Source organism: Neoarius graeffei, chromosome 1 (assembly GCF_027579695.1).
Source record: "Neoarius graeffei isolate fNeoGra1 chromosome 1, fNeoGra1.pri, whole genome shotgun sequence".
Lineage (NCBI taxonomy): Eukaryota > Metazoa > Chordata > Actinopteri > Siluriformes > Ariidae > Neoarius > Neoarius graeffei.
Window position 1 is genome coordinate 18628495 of NC_083569.1, and position 19453 is coordinate 18647947.

A 19453-nucleotide genomic window follows, 5' to 3' on the forward strand; every position below is an offset into this window, starting at 1 on the left:
AGGGGTCTAATGGGGGCATTACCGCCACCCACTGGATTGGGGTGTAAAGCAGTCTGAACAAAACGTGTAAACATAAACATAGGAGAAATGAACCCGTTTTTCTAACTCGTCCTCACTTAGTCTACTTTTCTTTTTTGATTAGTCTGGATTTGATATTGTAAATTTAAATGTGAATCAATGTATATTCATCGGACATGAACAAATGAATAAATCTTGAGTAATCTTGAGGGGCGTGTGTGTCGGGGGGGATCGAACGAACCCTCCGATCCCCCCTGGCTACGGGCCAGAATTTATATTCTGAACAATTAGTTGCTCATCCTACCAATGTGGAAAACTGGCCGGCAAAAGTGACGATGGTTCAACATCGTATATTCGACCTTCTCTGACGGTCGACAGATCAACCTTTACCCACGGTGATTCAACAGTGATAAATCGACCTTCTCCGACGGCGGAGAAATCGACGTTTCACGGCGCCATTTCAGCGTTGATTTTCTGACTTACGACGGAAACCGACCATTCTGACCAAGAATCGGCGCCGTTTCAACGTCCCTCTGCTATCTGGGGATACGCAGAACCATGGCCTCACTTCTTGTTTTTAAATGCCTTGAGACCTCAAGAATGGCAGAGGAATAGTTTTAAGCGGTAATATATAGATTGAGGCACTGCCAAAAAGCCCATCTGTTTCTGGGTTGTAGAATTTTCTTATATCATAGCCAGCCTCTCTTGTTTTATTTCTTTACCGTTATAGTTACTATACTGTTTCCTTATGTTGTACAAAACAGACACAGAAAGAGAATAGCTCTGGCCTGATGAGTAGAGTCAGGGCACTGATTTTATTTACAAATTCGATTTCACCATTGCTGAGACAAGAATACAAAAAAAAAAAAAAACATATTGGAAAAATATCATTTTGAAAACTAAATATAATACATTGAATCCGCTGGCCGGTACAAAACCCCGGGATAAAACCGCAGTGGGATTAGAACCTCCCGGGAACGGACTCCTCGTCCGAATGCAGCACATGGAGCTCCGGGGATTCGAGCTTTAACTTTGAAAAGATGATCGAGGTTTTGTCAAAAAAAAGTGCAGTTGAGGAAATATTTAAAACACTCAGCATCGGCATTATCAACATACTAATATTAAGAAATTATGTTATGAAACTAGAAAGACCATTAAAGAGTTTTCTCGAGTTATTGTTTGTTTGTAAAAGATGAACATATTTTTTTAGAAGTGTGCACGTTTTGCACGAAGGTCTCAGGTCCTTATTACACGGTTATCAAAATGAATAATGCACATAATATAGTATGTTGAGACAGAATGAACTCCAGCGATTGGCCATCTGGCTGTATTTTTAGACAATTTCTGCAGGCTGGAATCTTTGGGCTTCTTTTCATCCAAAAGAGAAAGTAACTGGTTGCTGGTGAGCTGAAAGAAAATCAGATATGTAAATAAGCATACACTTCTTTAAATGATAAAATTATGCTTGTCAGTTAAAGGTAAGCAGTACAATGAAATTCATCATGGCAAGAAATCAGAAAACAACTCGATGGGTTTCTCACGACTCAGTTGTTGGGTTTCCTGTGGTGGCACAGAACCAAAACCATCAGAAAACAACTCGATGGGTTTCTTTATATATCCACACTCTATGCATATGGGGCTCCGCTAGCACTGGCCACTAGGCGGTGTGTATGACTGGTAATTACTAACACTGGCCACTAGGCGGAGTGTATGACTGCTAATTACAAACACTGGCCACTAGGCGGTGTGCATGACTGGTAATTACTAACACTGGCCACTAGGCGGTGTGCATGACTGGTAACTACTAACACTGGCCACTAGGCGGTGTGTATGACTGGTAATTACTAACACTGGCCACTAGGCGGTGTGTATGGTGTGTATGACTGGTAATTACTAACACTGTCCACTAGGCGGTGTGCATGATTGGTAATTACTAACACTGGCCACTAGGCGGAGTGTATGACTGGTAATTATTAACACTGGCCACTAGGCGGAGTGTATGACTGGTAATTACTAACACTGGCCACCAGTGGCGGCTGGTAGTTTTTCAAACAGGGGAGGCTGGTCGGTTACGATATTTCCAGATTTTAAAAGAAAAAACACATCAATTTTGCCCATACTCTTGCCTCTGATCTGGCTGATTGTTGGCAGGGTCACAAACTGTGAAATAACAGGTTCTTTTGGCCCATTAGCCTACTGTCCAATATACATGATGATGGTGTTGGGGGGGTATATTTTCACATTTTATATTTTAAAATTGTGGCATGTTGTTTAAAAATTGATCATTATTGAAAGCAGCTCTTTGTCAGGAACCTCAGCAGTAACAGCAGAGTGTTCTGGAATAGGCACAAGCACTGACCTTGGGGAGCCAAACATAGAGCTGGGTGCCACACGTTTCATTCAATGACACTTTCCCTATATTTTACTTATTTTGACTGAGAAATGTTTTATTGACAATTTTGATAACCCTTCACTTGTAATCCAGGTCTGTAGTGTGAAATGTTCTCGGCTGTGTTTTTGTTTAAAAATGTTTTCCAAATTGTAGCTGTGTTTAATTCATATCCAGAAAAAATATATATTCCAATATAATATACTCAGCATAAACATTTTAAATAGATTCTATATTTTTGGTCCATCCATGACATATTACTAAAGTAGCCTATTTACTGTTGTTGATGTGGGTCACTTGCTGTTAGCCAATTCACTTTCTCATACCAGGAGAGCTGAAAGGAACGAGTATTATTCCCTACCTTTTTCACCAAGTCAATTTGAGGCGTTGGTCTACCCTGCTCTTTAATTTTAATTTTTTCCTCGAAAGGAAGACTGGCAAATGGCTTCGCCAAAATTAAATTAGCAATGCTTGGCATCCATGCGCAGCTTTCTTGCTAGCTGACTAGCCCCCTCAAGTTCAAGTTCAGTCACTCAAATAAACGAAATTTCTGGAACTAAGATAGCAAACTTGACAACACTATATTTACACTTTATTTACAGTGAAAATATATACAAACTAAAAAAGCTGGTAGAAACCGTATGTAATGAATGAAATCGAAATGTAAGCTGATACACCACAGCACTTGCGAATCCGCATGGGACTGAACTGAAATTCACCGCTGCCTGTCTATAGTTGAAACGAGCTGTCAATCAAAGAAAATATCCGGCCGCTTTCACCAATCACCAGTCTCCTCGCGGAAACTGCCATGTCCCTCCCACTGTGAGGCTCGGAGTCCGTGGGCGGGCATTTTCGCAGTATTTGTCCAATAACTGTCTTGCATTTTGAGATTGACAAGCGCATAGTTCCCAAATGCCATTGAAGTCCACTGAGGCTGGGCTGCATCGCGCTGTCACGAGGGGGAAAAAAACTCACGCACACATTAGGCGAACTGCATTGACCTGCTCAATCCAAATAAACACAAAATGACAGACAATTTTATCAACACAATGTACAGTATGGCCTTTTTCCCGAAAATTACTAGACCCAGCAGAATCACCTCACACGGAGCCACCCTCATAGACAATATATTCACTCACAGTTTTAATGACAATTTAGTAAGTGGACCATTGATAAATGATATCGGTGATCATTTACCAGTTTTCTCAGTTTATGAAACAAAATTTGGGAATAATAAACCAGAAAACACAAAACTTTTCAGACGACTTAGATCAGAGGAATCAATTAACACTTTTAGAAATGACTTGCTGGCACAAAATTGGGATGAAATATACCGACTAAAAGACATAAAGCATATGAGAAATTCTTGAGGATATTTATATCATTATATAATAAAAATTGTCCAATTGTTCAATAAAGTAAAAAGTCAAACATACAGTCTGTCCATGGATTACAAGGGGTTTACAAAATGCCTGTAAAAAGAAAAATACATTGTATAGAGAGTTCATAAAGCAGAAAACTAAAGAGGCAGAGGATAGATATAAAAAATATAAAAATAAATTAACTAATATTATAAGGGCTGCTAAGAAAGAATATTATAAGAAATTATTAAATGATAACAGAAATAATCTCAAAGTATTTTGGAGCACTTTGAACAGTATTATAAAAAATGGGTCAAGATCTTGAAATTATCCAAGGTACTTTCTTAATAATGACAAAGATGAATATAATATGGATGTAGTAATTAATAGCTTCAACCATTACTTGGCAAACGTAGGACTAAAGTTAGCAGAACAAATCCCGGGTCCAGGAACATCTGTTGAAAATCTGAGCAACTTGATAAATAAAAAATATTTTTCAATGCTCCTTACAGCAGTGGAAGAAAAAAAAAAGTTGCTTTCATTTACAGAGCATATCAGATATCAAACTGATAAGAATAGATCTCACGCTTGAACTTAACCCAAAGACCGAAAAGCCATAACTGACTGCAATCAATGGTTTTAAATATACCACTTCTACATATTAAAATCCAGAAAGGTAAACACAGCTAAACTCCGCCCCCAACAGCTGGATCCTTTTGAAGAGAGACATCGCCTTGTAGAGTGTATGTGGGGATGCTTCCATGCAAAAAGATCAATAGTTCTAACACTTGATAACCAAAAAGATTCAGCTCTGCCAGAGCAAAGCCTACAAAAATACGTTCAACTCGTTAACATTTCTCTCCCATACCGCCCACACCCAATTCTACACCTGTGTTGTTGAGCATGGAGAAAACCAGAAAATAGGGAAAAAGTTAGGGCAGGCAAAACAAAGATTTTTTTTCTTTCTCTTTTAGAATAAGGTAACCATTCCTAAATCTACTATAATACCACATGAGAGTATAGAATAAAAGGACCAAATTGCTATTTTTATTCTCTACTCTAAAAATACCATTTATCAAATAAGAAAAAAATAAACTTTTTCTAGAACAAAGATAGAGGTACTACAACATCAGGTTAGTACATGGAACCGAAAAAGCAAACCCCTATCCCGACTCCTTGTTCCAAAAAAAAAATCTACTTGATATAACGCTCTAGTTAAGAGAACAAATCAGATATCAAATTGATTAGAATAAATATTACACTCGAAACTGGTTAAAATGCGGAAAAATGGTAAACTACTTCAGTGAATGACTTTAAATATACCACTTCCACATATTAAAATCCAGAAAAGTAAACACAGCTAGACTCCGCCCCCAACAGCTGGATCCTTTTGAAGAGAGACATCGGCTTTTGAGGCGTGTAGGAGATGCTTTAATGCAAAAAGATCAATAGTTTTAACATTTGTTGACTAAAAACGTTCAGCTCCGCCAGAGCAAAGCCGACAAAAACATACTGACCTCATTAACATTTCTCTCCACGGAAATCTTTAGTAAAAGGCGAAAGATTTATGCGTCAATGAAGAGAAACCTGAGCTGCACTTAACACTGGATCAGGTTAGTGACACTGGATTGGAGGTGCAGAAAGCTGGTATAGGGTAAGGTGGCCTGGGCCAATCTCTCACTATAAAAATGGGTGTCCGGTGATGGACAGGGTAAAGGACTGTATAAGAGGGACACTGGATCAGGTATACAGCGAGCTACCCAGGCTGTCCGGTTAGAACAGGAATTAATGGATGTCCACTCACGAGAAACCGTGTAAACTGTGGTTTTACTAGAAAACAGAATAAAATACAAATACAACAAGACATGAGCAATAATATACACACAAGCAATAATGTAAATAATGACAATGATATAAATACAAATACACATCGCATTAAATATATATTAACGCAAATGAATAATAATTATATACAATGTAATACAATGTAAAACACACAAATGAATACTATATAAGTAAAACAATGTAAAGCCCAATAAATGCTATTTACACCCCATAATAAATAACACAACACACTAGATACTGACTATATACACGATATGTACACAATATGTACAATGTGTACAACGTACACGGAGGATGAGGATAGCTGCCTACAGCAGCTATCATTACCAAGGTGCGTGGTGCAACTGCTTACAGCGAGTCACACCCGCATGAAGACACAGAGTGTGTTGGCTGAATGAAGGGGAGCGTGGCTCCTTTAAGCGCTGCCCCGCGCTGTATTGCGCATAGAAGGTTAGAATATGTGGCGCGGTTATGAACTGTACATACCACCACTACACTCCCAACACGGCAATAGCTAATAATGAAATGTGCTCCCGTAACAAACCGTGGTCGAGAAAACAAGCGCTATCATTACATGGCTACTGAACAGAACAGAACAAACACGTAAGAAAATAGACAGACACGAGAGAATAAGAGAAGAAATACTCGCTAGCCTTACCGCCACATGTAACAGTTACAGATAACGAGTACACACATAACACAGTAGCTACGCAACAATAAACAACTTACATTCAAGGACGCACGGAATGCTCACACGGCACAAATGATGGACGTTGGATCCTGACACGTCCGCGATAGAAAGACAGAAAGCAAGAAAGAAATGAAACCGAGAAAGAAAGAGAGAAACGGATCCAAATATTCACTGATGAGAAGCAGGTGTTGCATGGAGTCCCCGTCTGATGTGTGCTGTGTTTTCTTCGATGTTTGTGCGCATCTTATATAGTCCACGCAGCACAGTGTGATGGACAGTGGCGCCAGGGTGTCTGAAGTTGGCATGTTGTAACATGCCCTGACAACTAACGAGTTGGGAGCCACTATGTCTGACAAGGGTGCCTGTTTACTACTTTTAAAGGTCAAAATAATTAAGACCTGGCACCGCAATTCTGAACAGCCGCCCCCAACTTTGTGGAACAAAGTTGTGTCCATGATGTCAGGCAGAGGTGTCCTGAGGGAGTGAAGGGAGTCTCACCAGGCGTGAGACTGGGCGTGTGTAGGTCCGGTCCTTGACCTGCACCTGTGCAGTACGTACCCTGCCATCTGCTCCAGGGGTGACAGCAGTGACCTTGCCCACAGGCCACAGGGCACGTGGGAGCTGAGGGTCGACAATCATCACGATGCTGTCAACGATGAGGTCCTCCCGGTCTCGTTGCCACTTGGAGCGGGTTTGAAGAGAGGGCAGGTAGTTCCTGATGAACTTAGCCCAGAATTGGTCCGCAAGGGCCTGGCACTGTCTCCACCTGCGCCTGCTCAGGATGTCGGAGTCGGTGTAGACCACTTGTGGTATGGAGGGGTCGTGCCGCCCCATCAGCAGCATGTTTGGAGTGATGGGATCTGGATCTGCGATGTCTGACGAGGTGTAACCCAAGGGCTTGGAGTTGATGATGCTTTCCACCTCGATCAGCACTGTCCTCAACACCTCCTCAGTGACTGTCTGTGCATCGAGTGTAGTGTGTAGGGCAGCTTTGATGGAACGGATCTCCCGTTCCCAGGAACCACCGAAGTGCGGAGCATGTGGAGGATTGAACTTGAAGTCAATCTGTTGACTGGCTAAGTGGGACTGTAGCTCTGGGCTGAGGGCTTTGAACGTCTCCTGCAGTTCAGACTGACCCCCTCTGAAATTGGTGCCTTGGTCGGAGAGCAGCTCATGTGGCTTCCCTCGGCGTGCGATGAAGCGCCGCAGGGCCATCAAGAAAGCATCAGTGTCCATGCTGGTGAGGAGGTCTAGATGCACTGCATGGATTGTCAGGCACTTGAAAACGATGCCCCACCGTTTCTCAGTGCGTCGGCCGATTTTGATGAGGTACGGCCCGAAACAATCCATTCCAGTGGAATAGAAGGCTGGCTTGTGCAAGCGCAGACTTGATGGTGGCAAGTCAGCCATTCTGGGGATCACTGGTGTGCCTCGCCACTTCTGACACTCTGGACAGCTGTGCTGATGTTTCTTGACAGCCGCTCTCCCACGCACGATCCAGTACCGCCGGCGCAGCTCAGCAAACACTCGCTCTGGTCCTGGGTGCGCCAGGTGGCTGTCGAAGTCTCGGATGATGAGCTGTGTGATGGGGTGCTGAGGGTCAAGCAGGATGGGGTGTAGAGTCTCCTCCTCAACCGTGTCACACCTGCGCAGACGACCTCCGACCCGGATCAGCTGTGTCTCAGCGTCGTACTCCGGGGACAATGTGAGGATCCTGCTGTCAGTGGAGACTGGCTTCCCCGCTGAGAGCAGGGTGAGGTCTTCGGGGAAGGAGTCACTCTGTGCCTTCCTGAGGAGTGCCATCTCCGCTTGCCTGTAGTCCTCAGCTGTGATGGCGGATGTGGCCGCCCCGTGACGCGCTCTGACTGTGGCCTCCAGCAGCTCTGGATATTGACTGAAGTTCCCTGCATCAGGCAACGCAGGGTCAGAGGTCACGGTGATGTGGCCGCAGAACTGGGACTTCTGCAGCTCGGTGGCGTCCTGCAGCAGCTCCACTGATGGTGACGGTGCACTGATGAACAGGCACGCTGGGGTGGAAGACCGCTGCTTGACAGCCTTGGCGGGGCCTTGAAGTGTCCACCCAAGGCGTGTCTTCAGGGCAATGGGTCCACCTGGTGGGCCTATGTGCACAGGCTCGATGGGGATGAGGAGGTCTGGGTAGTCAGACCCAATGAGGAGCAGCGGACGGGCCTGAGTAAAGGAGTGAAGAGGCAGCCCTCTGAGGTGGCGGTAGGTCCTTTGGAGAGCCTCAACTGGGTGTGAATGAGGGGACAGTCCCAGTTCGGGTGAGGTGAAAGCCTGCTGTATTTTGTACCGCTGCTGCGGTTGACTGAGGGATGACACAGAGAAGGACACTGACCTCCCCAGCACCGTTCTGATGTCATGACGGATGGTGCGGAGGGCCAGATCCTCACTCTGTCCTTTGAGGCCAAGCTGCTGCGCTGCTTGGTGGAGGAGCATGGTGCGCTCTGACCCGTCATCGAGGATGGCGTAGGTCTCCATCTTCTTGCCTCCGTGATGAAGGAGCACCTTCACCATCTTCAGCAGCACACAACTACCTCTCCGTGCTGGGTCGAGGTAGTAGGTGGATGGCTGGCTGGGTGAAGACAGTGTGGCAGTCTCCGGCCTGCTTTGTGCATTCACCTCATGCAGTACCTCGAGGTGCAGGCGATTGCACTTCGGGCACCGTGCCTTGAGGTAGCACTGAGCTGCTTGATGGTCGCGTCCACACCTCCAGCACTTCTTCCCGGTCTTGATCCACTGGAGCCTTGGTTCCAGTGACATACTCTTGAACGCAGTGCACTGGTTGAAGTAGTGCTCCGTGCTGTTGCAGAAGGGGCAGTACTTCTTTGGAGGCTCCACCTTGGCGGGTGTACGTGGAGCTGACTTTGATGGCTGCTGAGCTGACTTGGTTGGGGGGTCTACCAGCAGGACCGTGGTGGAGCGTGTGGCTGACGGCTGCTTGCCTCTGGTGCTCCGCTGCTGCTCTGCCTGGCTCGCTGTTGCCTTTGGCGGGTCGTTGGTCTCGTCCAGCTGCACACCAACCTCGTGCTGTAACCATGCGGCGAAGTCCAAGAGTGTGGGGACAGGCACACGGTCTGGGTCGATGTACCGCCTGAAGGCAGTACGCAGCTCGTGAGGCAGCTTGGGCAGCAACCGAGACACATGCGAACCACACCGTAGCTCAAGCTGTTCCTGGGTCCCCATCTTATCCAGCATCCCCACCAAGGACTGCACCTTCAGGGCGAAGTTCCTGAAGCCTCTCTGGTCACCGCTCCTGACAGGGGGCTCAGCCAAGACCTGGTTGATCTGCCTGAGTGCCAGTTTGCGGGGCTGCCCAAAGAGCTTCGTGAGGGCTGCCATCGTATCACTGTAGGGATAGCTGCTGTGGCAGTAAGCATCCGCTACCAGGACAGCATCCTCTAGCTTCAGGTGGTCCAGCAGGATCTGATATTTGAAGCGCTCTGTCGCGTCGGGTGGTAGGACGTTGTCGAGTGCCAGCTGCATCCTGTTGAACTGCCGTGGGTCGTCCTCGGTGAACGCTGGGATTCTCATCTTGGGCCCGCGGTAGGTCAGCTCCTGAGGGGGAAGAGATGTCAGTCGCTGTGGGACAGGTGACAGCCTGTGATGATCTGGTGCCACTGCCCTCTGACCGGCCGACACCGGTGATGACGTCCGCTGTCTCTGAGCAGACGAAGGGCGCCGTGGGCTGAATGGCGCTGAGTACTGTGGGGTGGCAGGAGAGGGTGAGGATGACGTGAATGAGTGACCCCGTGGCAGATTCATGCTCCTCAGGTGCTCTGTCAGCTCTGCCGTCAGTGGTGTTGGCAGATGGGGAGCTCCTCCGTGTGGCGGTGTGGACGTCGCTGCCTCAGCTCCTGCGATGTGTGGCCGAGGTAGAGGTGACGACTGCTCTGCCACCGGGGCGCGGCGATGTCCACTGGTTGAGTCAGCAGGGCTGTATGTTCTGTCATGCTGCAGTGGTGATGATAGGACTGCTGGGTGGGTTCCAGGCGTGACGGCTGGAACCTGGATGTCCCTCGCTGGAGTGCGTGGAGGTGATGCATAGTGTTGTTGCAACAGGTACTGCACATCCCACTGCAGCTGCCGATTGTCCTCCTGCATCTGCCGATTATCCCGCTGCAGTTGCTGATTGTCCTCCCGTATCTGCTGAAGGGCGAGGAGGATAGCTGCTGACGTGTCCAGCAGAGTCTGCCCAGCAGGGGGAGTGTGTGATGGCTCCCGGGGCCTGCTGTCTCCCACGTGGGAAGAATCATCCTGGGTGTGTGCGCCGTCCTGTGGCAGCCGTCGCTGAGCCTGGGTCACCACGTAGTCATCCAGGTGCCTGGGGTGGTGGTGCTCACGGCGAGGACGGCCACTGCCATCATGAGTGGACATCCTGACTGTGTAGAATGCTGTATCCGGCTCGAAGGACCATATAAAAATGGGTGTCCGGTGATGGACAGGGTAAAGGACTGTATAAGAGGGACACTGGATCAGGTATACAGCGAGCTACCCAGGCTGTCCGGTTAGAACAGGAATTAATGGATGTCCACTCACGAGAAACCGTGTAAACTGTGGTTTTACTAGAAAACAGAATAAAATACAAATACAACAAGACATGAGCAATAATATACACACAAGCAATAATGTAAATAATGACAATGATATAAATACAAATACACATCGCATTAAATATATATTAACGCAAATGAATAATAATTATATACAATGTAATACAATGTAAAACACACAAATGAATACTATATAAGTAAAACAATGTAAAGCCCAATAAATGCTATTTACACCCCATAATAAATAACACAACACACTAGATACTGACTATATACACGATATGTACACAATATGTACAATGTGTACAACGTACACGGAGGATGAGGATAGCTGCCTACAGCAGCTATCATTACCAAGGTGCGTGGTGCAACTGCTTACAGCGAGTCACACCCGCATGAAGACACAGAGTGTGTTGGCTGAATGAAGGGGAGCGTGGCTCCTTTAAGCGCTGCCCCGCGCTGTATTGCGCATAGAAGGTTAGAATATGTGGCGCGGTTATGAACTGTACATACCACCACTACACTCCCAACACGGCAATAGCTAATAATGAAATGTGCTCCCGTAACAAACCGTGGTCGAGAAAACAAGCGCTATCATTACATGGCTACTGAACAGAACAGAACAAACACGTAAGAAAATAGACAGACACGAGAGAATAAGAGAAGAAATACTCGCTAGCCTTACCGCCACATGTAACAGTTACAGATAACGAGTACACACATAACACAGTAGCTACGCAACAATAAACAACTTACATTCAAGGACGCACGGAATGCTCACACGGCACAAATGATGGACGTTGGATCCTGACACGTCCGCGATAGAAAGACAGAAAGCAAGAAAGAAATGAAACCGAGAAAGAAAGAGAGAAACGGATCCAAATATTCACTGATGAGAAGCAGGTGTTGCATGGAGTCCCCGTCTGATGTGTGCTGTGTTTTCTTCGATGTTTGTGCGCATCTTATATAGTCCACGCAGCACAGTGTGATGGACAGTGGCGCCAGGGTGTCTGAAGTTGGCATGTTGTAACATGCCCTGACAACTAACGAGTTGGGAGCCACTATGTCTGACAAGGGTGCCTGTTTACTACTTTTAAAGGTCAAAATAATTAAGACCTGGCACCGCAATTCTGAACAGCCGCCCCCAACTTTGTGGAACAAAGTTGTGTCCATGATGTCAGGCAGAGGTGTCCTGAGGGAGTGAAGGGAGTCTCACCAGGCGTGAGACTGGGCGTGTGTAGGTCCGGTCCTTGACCTGCACCTGTGCAGTACGTACCCTGCCATCTGCTCCAGGGGTGACAGCAGTGACCTTGCCCACAGGCCACAGGGCACGTGGGAGCTGAGGGTCGACAATCATCACGATGCTGTCAACGATGAGGTCCTCCCGGTCTCGTTGCCACTTGGAGCGGGTTTGAAGAGAGGGCAGGTAGTTCCTGATGAACTTAGCCCAGAATTGGTCCGCAAGGGCCTGGCACTGTCTCCACCTGCGCCTGCTCAGGATGTCGGAGTCGGTGTAGACCACTTGTGGTATGGAGGGGTCGTGCCGCCCCATCAGCAGCATGTTTGGAGTGATGGGATCTGGATCTGCGATGTCTGACGAGGTGTAACCCAAGGGCTTGGAGTTGATGATGCTTTCCACCTCGATCAGCACTGTCCTCAACACCTCCTCAGTGACTGTCTGTGCATCGAGTGTAGTGTGTAGGGCAGCTTTGATGGAACGGATCTCCCGTTCCCAGGAACCACCGAAGTGCGGAGCATGTGGAGGATTGAACTTGAAGTCAATCTGTTGACTGGCTAAGTGGGACTGTAGCTCTGGGCTGAGGGCTTTGAACGTCTCCTGCAGTTCAGACTGACCCCCTCTGAAATTGGTGCCTTGGTCGGAGAGCAGCTCATGTGGCTTCCCTCGGCGTGCGATGAAGCGCCGCAGGGCCATCAAGAAAGCATCAGTGTCCATGCTGGTGAGGAGGTCTAGATGCACTGCATGGATTGTCAGGCACTTGAAAACGATGCCCCACCGTTTCTCAGTGCGTCGGCCGATTTTGATGAGGTACGGCCCGAAACAATCCATTCCAGTGGAATAGAAGGCTGGCTTGTGCAAGCGCAGACTTGATGGTGGCAAGTCAGCCATTCTGGGGATCACTGGTGTGCCTCGCCACTTCTGACACTCTGGACAGCTGTGCTGATGTTTCTTGACAGCCGCTCTCCCACGCACGATCCAGTACCGCCGGCGCAGCTCAGCAAACACTCGCTCTGGTCCTGGGTGCGCCAGGTGGCTGTCGAAGTCTCGGATGATGAGCTGTGTGATGGGGTGCTGAGGGTCAAGCAGGATGGGGTGTAGAGTCTCCTCCTCAACCGTGTCACACCTGCGCAGACGACCTCCGACCCGGATCAGCTGTGTCTCAGCGTCGTACTCCGGGGACAATGTGAGGATCCTGCTGTCAGTGGAGACTGGCTTCCCCGCTGAGAGCAGGGTGAGGTCTTCGGGGAAGGAGTCACTCTGTGCCTTCCTGAGGAGTGCCATCTCCGCTTGCCTGTAGTCCTCAGCTGTGATGGCGGATGTGGCCGCCCCGTGACGCGCTCTGACTGTGGCCTCCAGCAGCTCTGGATATTGACTGAAGTTCCCTGCATCAGGCAACGCAGGGTCAGAGGTCACGGTGATGTGGCCGCAGAACTGGGACTTCTGCAGCTCGGTGGCGTCCTGCAGCAGCTCCACTGATGGTGACGGTGCACTGATGAACAGGCACGCTGGGGTGGAAGACCGCTGCTTGACAGCCTTGGCGGGGCCTTGAAGTGTCCACCCAAGGCGTGTCTTCAGGGCAATGGGTCCACCTGGTGGGCCTATGTGCACAGGCTCGATGGGGATGAGGAGGTCTGGGTAGTCAGACCCAATGAGGAGCAGCGGACGGGCCTGAGTAAAGGAGTGAAGAGGCAGCCCTCTGAGGTGGCGGTAGGTCCTTTGGAGAGCCTCAACTGGGTGTGAATGAGGGGACAGTCCCAGTTCGGGTGAGGTGAAAGCCTGCTGTATTTTGTACCGCTGCTGCGGTTGACTGAGGGATGACACAGAGAAGGACACTGACCTCCCCAGCACCGTTCTGATGTCATGACGGATGGTGCGGAGGGCCAGATCCTCACTCTGTCCTTTGAGGCCAAGCTGCTGCGCTGCTTGGTGGAGGAGCATGGTGCGCTCTGACCCGTCATCGAGGATGGCGTAGGTCTCCATCTTCTTGCCTCCGTGATGAAGGAGCACCTTCACCATCTTCAGCAGCACACAACTACCTCTCCGTGCTGGGTCGAGGTAGTAGGTGGATGGCTGGCTGGGTGAAGACAGTGTGGCAGTCTCCGGCCTGCTTTGTGCATTCACCTCATGCAGTACCTCGAGGTGCAGGCGATTGCACTTCGGGCACCGTGCCTTGAGGTAGCACTGAGCTGCTTGATGGTCGCGTCCACACCTCCAGCACTTCTTCCCGGTCTTGATCCACTGGAGCCTTGGTTCCAGTGACATACTCTTGAACGCAGTGCACTGGTTGAAGTAGTGCTCCGTGCTGTTGCAGAAGGGGCAGTACTTCTTTGGAGGCTCCACCTTGGCGGGTGTACGTGGAGCTGACTTTGATGGCTGCTGAGCTGACTTGGTTGGGGGGTCTACCAGCAGGACCGTGGTGGAGCGTGTGGCTGACGGCTGCTTGCCTCTGGTGCTCCGCTGCTGCTCTGCCTGGCTCGCTGTTGCCTTTGGCGGGTCGTTGGTCTCGTCCAGCTGCACACCAACCTCGTGCTGTAACCATGCGGCGAAGTCCAAGAGTGTGGGGACAGGCACACGGTCTGGGTCGATGTACCGCCTGAAGGCAGTACGCAGCTCGTGAGGCAGCTTGGGCAGCAACCGAGACACATGCGAACCACACCGTAGCTCAAGCTGTTCCTGGGTCCCCATCTTATCCAGCATCCCCACCAAGGACTGCACCTTCAGGGCGAAGTTCCTGAAGCCTCTCTGGTCACCGCTCCTGACAGGGGGCTCAGCCAAGACCTGGTTGATCTGCCTGAGTGCCAGTTTGCGGGGCTGCCCAAAGAGCTTCGTGAGGGCTGCCATCGTATCACTGTAGGGATAGCTGCTGTGGCAGTAAGCATCCGCTACCAGGACAGCATCCTCTAGCTTCAGGTGGTCCAGCAGGATCTGATATTTGAAGCGCTCTGTCGCGTCGGGTGGTAGGACGTTGTCGAGTGCCAGCTGCATCCTGTTGAACTGCCGTGGGTCGTCCTCGGTGAACGCTGGGATTCTCATCTTGGGCCCGCGGTAGGTCAGCTCCTGAGGGGGAAGAGATGTCAGTCGCTGTGGGACAGGTGACAGCCTGTGATGATCTGGTGCCACTGCCCTCTGACCGGCCGACACCGGTGATGACGTCCGCTGTCTCTGAGCAGACGAAGGGCGCCGTGGGCTGAATGGCGCTGAGTACTGTGGGGTGGCAGGAGAGGGTGAGGATGACGTGAATGAGTGACCCCGTGGCAGATTCATGCTCCTCAGGTGCTCTGTCAGCTCTGCCGTCAGTGGTGTTGGCAGATGGGGAGCTCCTCCGTGTGGCGGTGTGGACGTCGCTGCCTCAGCTCCTGCGATGTGTGGCCGAGGTAGAGGTGACGACTGCTCTGCCACCGGGGCGCGGCGATGTCCACTGGTTGAGTCAGCAGGGCTGTATGTTCTGTCATGCTGCAGTGGTGATGATAGGACTGCTGGGTGGGTTCCAGGCGTGACGGCTGGAACCTGGATGTCCCTCGCTGGAGTGCGTGGAGGTGATGCATAGTGTTGTTGCAACAGGTACTGCACATCCCACTGCAGCTGCCGATTGTCCTCCTGCATCTGCCGATTATCCCGCTGCAGTTGCTGATTGTCCTCCCGTATCTGCTGAAGGGCGAGGAGGATAGCTGCTGACGTGTCCAGCAGAGTCTGCCCAGCAGGGGGAGTGTGTGATGGCTCCCGGGGCCTGCTGTCTCCCACGTGGGAAGAATCATCCTGGGTGTGTGCGCCGTCCTGTGGCAGCCGTCGCTGAGCCTGGGTCACCACGTAGTCATCCAGGTGCCTGGGGTGGTGGTGCTCACGGCGAGGACGGCCACTGCCATCATGAGTGGACATCCTGACTGTGTAGAATGCTGTATCCGGCTCGAAGGACCATATAAAAATGGGTGTCCGGTGATGGACAGGGTAAAGGACTGTATAAGAGGGACACTGGATCAGGTATACAGCGAGCTACCCAGGCTGTCCGGTTAGAACAGGAATTAATGGATGTCCACTCACGAGAAACCGTGTAAACTGTGGTTTTACTAGAAAACAGAATAAAATACAAATACAACAAGACATGAGCAATAATATACACACAAGCAATAATGTAAATAATGACAATGATATAAATACAAATACACATCGCATTAAATATATATTAACGCAAATGAATAATAATTATATACAATGTAATACAATGTAAAACACACAAATGAATACTATATAAGTAAAACAATGTAAAGCCCAATAAATGCTATTTACACCCCATAATAAATAACACAACACACTAGATACTGACTATATACACGATATGTACACAATATGTACAATGTGTACAACGTACACGGAGGATGAGGATAGCTGCCTACAGCAGCTATCATTACCAAGGTGCGTGGTGCAACTGCTTACAGCGAGTCACACCCGCATGAAGACACAGAGTGTGTTGGCTGAATGAAGGGGAGCGTGGCTCCTTTAAGCGCTGCCCCGCGCTGTATTGCGCATAGAAGGTTAGAATATGTGGCGCGGTTATGAACTGTACATACCACCACTACACTCCCAACACGGCAATAGCTAATAATGAAATGTGCTCCCGTAACAAACCGTGGTCGAGAAAACAAGCGCTATCATTACATGGCTACTGAACAGAACAGAACAAACACGTAAGAAAATAGACAGACACGAGAGAATAAGAGAAGAAATACTCGCTAGCCTTACCGCCACATGTAACAGTTACAGATAACGAGTACACACATAACACAGTAGCTACGCAACAATAAACAACTTACATTCAAGGACGCACGGAATGCTCACACGGCACAAATGATGGACGTTGGATCCTGACACGTCCGCGATAGAAAGACAGAAAGCAAGAAAGAAATGAAACCGAGAAAGAAAGAGAGAAACGGATCCAAATATTCACTGATGAGAAGCAGGTGTTGCATGGAGTCCCCGTCTGATGTGTGCTGTGTTTTCTTCGATGTTTGTGCGCATCTTATATAGTCCACGCAGCACAGTGTGATGGACAGTGGCGCCAGGGTGTCTGAAGTTGGCATGTTGTAACATGCCCTGACAACTAACGAGTTGGGAGCCACTATGTCTGACAAGGGTGCCTGTTTACTACTTTTAAAGGTCAAAATAATTAAGACCTGGCACCGCAATTCTGAACAGCCGCCCCCAACTTTGTGGAACAAAGTTGTGTCCATGATGTCAGGCAGAGGTGTCCTGAGGGAGTGAAGGGAGTCTCACCAGGCGTGAGACTGGGCGTGTGTAGGTCCGGTCCTTGACCTGCACCTGTGCAGTACGTACCCTGCCATCTGCTCCAGGGGTGACAGCAGTGACCTTGCCCACAGGCCACAGGGCACGTGGGAGCTGAGGGTCGACAATCATCACGATGCTGTCAACGATGAGGTCCTCCCGGTCTCGTTGCCACTTGGAGCGGGTTTGAAGAGAGGGCAGGTAGTTCCTGATGAACTTAGCCCAGAATTGGTCCGCAAGGGCCTGGCACTGTCTCCACCTGCGCCTGCTCAGGATGTCGGAGTCGGTGTAGACCACTTGTGGTATGGAGGGGTCGTGCCGCCCCATCAGCAGCATGTTTGGAGTGATGGGATCTGGATCTGCGATGTCTGACGAGGTGTAACCCAAGGGCTTGGAGTTGATGATGCTTTCCACCTCGATCAGCACTGTCCTCAACACCTCCTCAGTGACTGTCTGTGCATCGAGTGTAGTGTGTAGGGCAGCTTTGATGGAACGGATCTCCCGTTCCCAGGAACCACCGAAGTGCGGAGCATGTGGAGGATTGAACTTGAAGTCAATCTGTTGACTGGCTAAGTGGGACTGTAGCTCTGGGCTGAGGGCTTTGAACGTCTCCTGCAGTTCAGACTGACCCCCTCTGAAATTGGTGCCTTGGTCGGAGAGCAGCTCATGTGGCTTCCCTCGGCGTGCGATGAAGCGCCGCAGGGCCATCAAGAAAGCATCAGTGTCCATGCTGGTGAGGAGGTCTAGATGCACTGCATGGATTGTCAGGCACTTGAAAACGATGCCCCACCGTTTCTCAGTGCGTCGGCCGATTTTGATGAGGTACGGCCCGAAACAATCCATTCCAGTGGAATAGAAGGCTGGCTTGTGCAAGCGCAGACTTGATGGTGGCAAGTCAGCCATTCTGGGGATCACTGGTGTGCCTCGCCACTTCTGACACTCTGGACAGCTGTGCTGATGTTTCTTGACAGCCGCTCTCCCACGCACGATCCAGTACCGCCGGCGCAGCTCAGCAAACACTCGCTCTGGTCCTGGGTGCGCCAGGTGGCTGTCGAAGTCTCGGATGATGAGCTGTGTGATGGGGTGCTGAGGGTCAAGCAGGATGGGGTGTAGAGTCTCCTCCTCAACCGTGTCACACCTGCGCAGACGACCTCCGACCCGGATCAGCTGTGTCTCAGCGTCGTACTCCGGGGACAATGTGAGGATCCTGCTGTCAGTGGAGACTGGCTTCCCCGCTGAGAGCAGGGTGAGGTCTTCGGGGAAGGAGTCACTCTGTGCCTTCCTGAGGAGTGCCATCTCCGCTTGCCTGTAGTCCTCAGCTGTGATGGCGGATGTGGCCGCCCCGTGACGCGCTCTGACTGTGGCCTCCAGCAGCTCTGGATATTGACTGAAGTTCCCTGCATCAGGCAACGCAGGGTCAGAGGTCACGGTGATGTGGCCGCAGAACTGGGACTTCTGCAGCTCGGTGGCGTCCTGCAGCAGCTCCACTGATGGTGACGGTGCACTGATGAACAGGCACGCTGGGGTGGAAGACCGCTGCTTGACAGCCTTGGCGGGGCCTTGAAGTGTCCACCCAAGGCGTGTCTTCAGGGCAATGGGTCCACCTGGTGGGCCTATGTGCACAGGCTCGATGGGGATGAGGAGGTCTGGGTAGTCAGACCCAATGAGGAGCAGCGGACGGGCCTGAGTAAAGGAGTGAAGAGGCAGCCCTCTGAGGTGGCGGTAGGTCCTTTGGAGAGCCTCAACTGGGTGTGAATGAGGGGACAGTCCCAGTTCGGGTGAGGTGAAAGCCTGCTGTATTTTGTACCGCTGCTGCGGTTGACTGAGGGATGACACAGAGAAGGACACTGACCTCCCCAGCACCGTTCTGATGTCATGACGGATGGTGCGGAGGGCCAGATCCTCACTCTGTCCTTTGAGGCCAAGCTGCTGCGCTGCTTGGTGGAGGAGCATGGTGCGCTCTGACCCGTCATCGAGGATGGCGTAGGTCTCCATCTTCTTGCCTCCGTGATGAAGGAGCACCTTCACCATCTTCAGCAGCACACAACTACCTCTCCG

At 49.9% G+C, this 19453-nt stretch overlaps 1 protein-coding gene, 2 non-coding genes and 1 pseudogene across 3 annotated transcripts in view; all 4 read right to left on the bottom strand.

Annotated features, from left to right (window-relative positions):
• The window catches only part of LOC132891954 (protein NLRC5-like), an 888139-nt gene that overhangs the window by 789883 nt on the left and 78803 nt on the right, over positions 1 to 19453 (bottom strand). The gene's annotated exons all lie outside the window — the stretch shown is intronic.
• LOC132899019 (U2 spliceosomal RNA) lies at positions 4192 to 4386 on the bottom strand. Its single transcript, XR_009656613.1, has one exon. It is a non-coding gene; the product is annotated as a U2 spliceosomal RNA (small nuclear RNA).
• LOC132898927 (U2 spliceosomal RNA) lies at positions 4880 to 5057 on the bottom strand (annotated as a pseudogene).
• Positions 5249 to 5362, bottom strand: LOC132895671 (U5 spliceosomal RNA). The gene has a single exon (XR_009655805.1). It is a non-coding gene; the product is annotated as a U5 spliceosomal RNA (small nuclear RNA).